This window comes from Schistocerca nitens, chromosome 4 (genome assembly GCF_023898315.1).
Source record: "Schistocerca nitens isolate TAMUIC-IGC-003100 chromosome 4, iqSchNite1.1, whole genome shotgun sequence".
Taxonomy (NCBI): domain Eukaryota; kingdom Metazoa; phylum Arthropoda; class Insecta; order Orthoptera; family Acrididae; genus Schistocerca; species Schistocerca nitens.
In genome coordinates, this window is record NC_064617.1 from 222,958,523 (window position 1) to 222,963,128 (window position 4,606).

Genomic DNA, 4,606 nt, shown 5'->3' on the forward strand with positions numbered 1-4,606 from the left:
CTGCAAAGAAAAACTTCATTATCATTACTATCATCACCTGCAAAGAAAAACTTCATTATCCATATCGCCATAGCTCCATTATTATCATCACCTGTAAAGAAAAACTTCATTATCCATATTAAAATATTCTGCATCACTATTCATCATCATTCATTATCATTTGCAAAAAAATCACTTCATTATTCATTATACAACTATTCATAGTATCGAATTTCTTATTTCTAGCATATTTCATCACTAAAACTAAGATGTGTAGTTCTGTCTGACAGTCTGCACCAATCGCCTCGTATTCTGAAAGAAAAAAATTAGTTAACACTGCTATCATACGATGTGTATAATATATTCTTGTTAATGCTTGTTAATTCTGATCCATTTACTCTTCGTCACGAGGTATTGCATCTTCTTTCGGTCATTCCGAAGGTGAAATTCCCATTTCTGTTTAATGTATTTCTTTTACACGTTATTTCTTTCTGAAAATGATGAATAAGGATTAATATCTTGCATTTAAATCACATACTCATTAAATAAAAGCTGGTTTCTAGTGATATAATTGAGCATACAGCGTAGCATTACAGAAAACGTAATATGTCAAAAAACATAGACAGTGTTGAGATGCAAAAATGTACACAGAATATCACAATGTAGCGGCAAAAAAAAAAAAAAAAAAAATAAAAATAGTCACGATGTTGAGATATCATAAGGCAAAATGTCAAAGTCAACTGGTGTTTGTTATATCTTAAAGATTACATAGTGCATACAAACAAAACAGTAAAACAATCATACATACATAAAAAATGGAAAATGTACACGCTCTGATGTGTAACGACAAGAAATGCCTCTCTTTGTTCAGCTTATATGTTGTGTAGTTGATAGAGGCGAGAGTTGAAGACTTTAATGGAGAAAGAATTTGATAAAATTAATATGTCACTAGATAGAATCGTATAATTGGTCATAAAATGTGTAAGTTCATCTGGAAACAATGTGCACGGTCTAATGTATAACGACAAGAAAAGCGACCTGCTAACCTTACCTTGCCGGGCACTTGCCAAGAAAAAATACGATAATCATCAGTAAGTAGTCACATAAATATAATTGCATAATTGGTCATAAAATGTGTAAGTTTATTTGGAAAAAAATGCACGGTCTAATGTGTAACGACAAGAAAAGCGACCTGCTAACCTTACCTTGCCGGGCACTTGCCAAGAAAAAATACGATAATCATCAGTAAGTAGTCACATAAATATAACTGCATAATTGGTCATAAAATGTGTAAGTTTATTTGGAAAAAAATGCACGGTCTAATGCGTAACGACAAGAAAAGCGACCTGCTAACCTTACCTTGCCGGGCACTTGCCAAGAAAAAATACGATAATCATCAGTAAGTGTTCATGTGAATATAATTGCACACGTGGTCATAAAAAAAATCAGGAAATGGCATTACAGTGTGATAAATCATAAAGTATGTTCATTCAATAAAAGGTTTGACGTTGGAGACGTGATGGTTCCCTTTGGTTTTTCTGGTTCTCAAAGTTTCGACGTGTACTACATTGGGGTGAGGAATGCTGCGAATTCGATATGGACCTGCATATAGAAGCTCAAATTTACTACATCTACCTTTTCCTCTATTAAATAATGTGTGCGTACTAATATCTTCTGTCCAATATGAAAGTCACGGCATGTACAAACCTGTTTTTGCTGTCTTCTCCGGCGCTCTGCGGCACATTTGATGTTGTTCAGCGCAATGTCAATTATTTTATGGTGTCGTAGTCGACGAGATGTAGGAAAGGTTACTAATTCTTTAATTTTGTTAGGTGGTTCAACATTTTTCAGTATAACAGACGGAGATAGCATAGTAGATTCATTTGGTATGGAATTAATTACATCCTGGAATGAGAGTATGTGTGTGTCCCAATCAATATGTTTTTTATGGCAGTATATTCTACACAGTTTACCAATTTCTTTCATTAATCGTTCACAAGGGTTCGAAGAAGCATGGTACCTGGATATATAGATCGGAGAAATGTTTCTAGCTCGTAACATACGTGTCCATATAGCAGATCGAAACTGTGATCCATTGTCGGAAATTACTTTCAATACATGCCCTACATGAAATAGAAAATGTTTTACAAATGCTTTCGAAACAGTTTTAGCAGTAGCTTTGCGTAACGGAGTGAAGGTAACAAATTTTGAAGTGCGTTCAACAGCGACAAAGATGTAGCAAAAACCTCTATTAGTTCTGGGAATCGGACCAAAAATGTCTACAGTGGCCATGTGTCTCAATTTAACAGGTACAATGGGATGTAATGGAGGAATATGTGAAGTCGTGTCTGATTTAGCTTTCTGGCAGATTTTACATAACGCTAAAACTCGTCGAATACGTTTCTCCATGTTGGTAAAATAACAGTTCTGTCTCAGTATAAGAAAACATTTTCTGGCTCCGTAATGTGCGTAACTTAAATGAGTATACCAGATTAATTTGTTAACAAATTCGTCAGGAATGCATAATAACCAATTGTTGCTGTCAGGGTGAGAGCGGCAAAACAGAATGTTATTGCGTACAGTGTAATGGTTTCTAATGGTAACACTATTCCTATCTTGCCAAAGGTGTTTAATTTCTTTCCATACGTTGTCTTTACTTTGCTCTTGTGCTATGTCTTGTAATGACGACGAAATGAAATTCTCAAATGCAACTTGTTGAATGTACATGACGCTGAAATTTGCTTTGCAGGAGTTGTTTGCGATGTCTTGCTGATTGTTGCTGAGAGAACGGGATAGTGCGTCTGCTATAATATTTTGTGTATCGGGAATGTGAACAATTGTAAAATTAAATTCCTGCAAATAAAGTTTCCATCTACTTAATCTGTCGTGTGTAAATTTAGCCGAAAGTAAAAACTGTGTCGCTCTATGATCTGTGTAAACGGTAGTGTGTCTTCCATAAAGAAAATGCCGAAATCTCGTAAATGCCCATACAACACATAATGTTTCAAGTTCTGTAACAGAATAATTGCGTTCAGCAGGTGACAGAATGCGACTCGCAAAGGCTATGTGTTTAATTACTGTAGTCCCATCTTCTTCAATTTCCTGAAAAATGTGTACGCCTAAAGCGGTGTTAGAACTGTCGGTGGCAATGGAAAAATTTCTAGTAAGATCTGGGTGCGATAAAAGTGGTGCATTCAACAAAGCTTGTTTCAGGTTCACAAATTTAGAATGTGCTTGCTTATCCCAGGACCAAATAGTGTTTTTCCCGTCAATTGACATAATCTAGGGGTGTCTAAAGCAGAATAGTGAATAAATTTACGAAAAAAGTTAATTAAACCCAAAAAGCCACGTAGTTGTTTCTTCGTCGTAGGAACAGTAATGTCACGTAAAGCTTGAAGTTTTTCCGGGTCAGGCACAATGCCTTCTGCTGAAATTACATGTCCAAGAAATTTTATAAAAGTTTTACCAAAGTGCGATTTACTGAGATTAACTGTGAGTCCTTGTGCACGAAAAGTTCGTAACAGTTGTTCAAGAATTAGATTGTGTTCAGACCAGTTAGCTTCTGCAATAAGAATGTCGTTTACATACGTTGTGATTCTGTCTTTCATGCAAAAGTGTATGTCGGATGTCGTCAAAAGTAATAACATTTTCGCGAACATGATTCTGCGTGTCAAAAGTATTGCTAACGTTGCTGGAAGATGCAACCTGTACAAGATCTAGTCAAATTCTATCTGACGTGCTATTATTTTCGGGAGGATGCTGTGGCATTTCAACTATTTGTACTGTTCTGTTATTTCTTCCTGACGTATTACGTTCGGGATGATACACTCCTGGAAATTGAAATAAGAACACCATGAATTCATTGTCCCAGGAAGGGGAAACTTTATTGACACATTCCTGGGGTCAGATACATCACATGATCACACTGACAGAACCACAGGCACATAGACACAGGCAACAGAGCATGCACAATGTCGGCACTAGTACAGTGTATATCCACCTTTCGCAGCAATGCAGGCTGCTATTCTCCCATGGAGACGATCGTAGAGATGCTGGATGTAGTCCTGTGGAACGGCTTGCCATGCCATTTCCACCTGGCGCCTCAGTTGGACCAGCGTTCGTGCTGGACGTGCAGACCGCGTGAGACGACGCTTCATCCAGTCCCAAACATGCTCAATGGGGGACAGATCCGGAGATCTTGCTGGCCAGGGTAGTTGACTTACACCTTCTAGAGCACGTTGGGTGGCACGGGATACATGCGGACGTGCATTGTCCTGTTGGAACAGCAAGTTCCCTTGCCGGTCTAGGAATGGTAGAACGATGGGTTCGATGACGGTTTGGATGTACCGTGCACTATTCAGTGTCCCCTCGACGATCACCAGTGGTGTACGGCCAGTGTAGGAGATCGCTCCCCACACCATGATGCCGGGTGTTGGCCCTGTGTGCCTCGGTCGTATGCAGTCCTGATTGTGGCGCTCACCTGCACGGCGCCAAACACGCATACGACCATCATTGGCACCAAGGCAGAAGCGACTCTCATCGCTGAAGACGACACGTCTCCATTCGTCCCTCCATTCACGCATGTCGCGTCACCACTGGAGGCGGGCTGCACGTTGTTGGGGCGTGA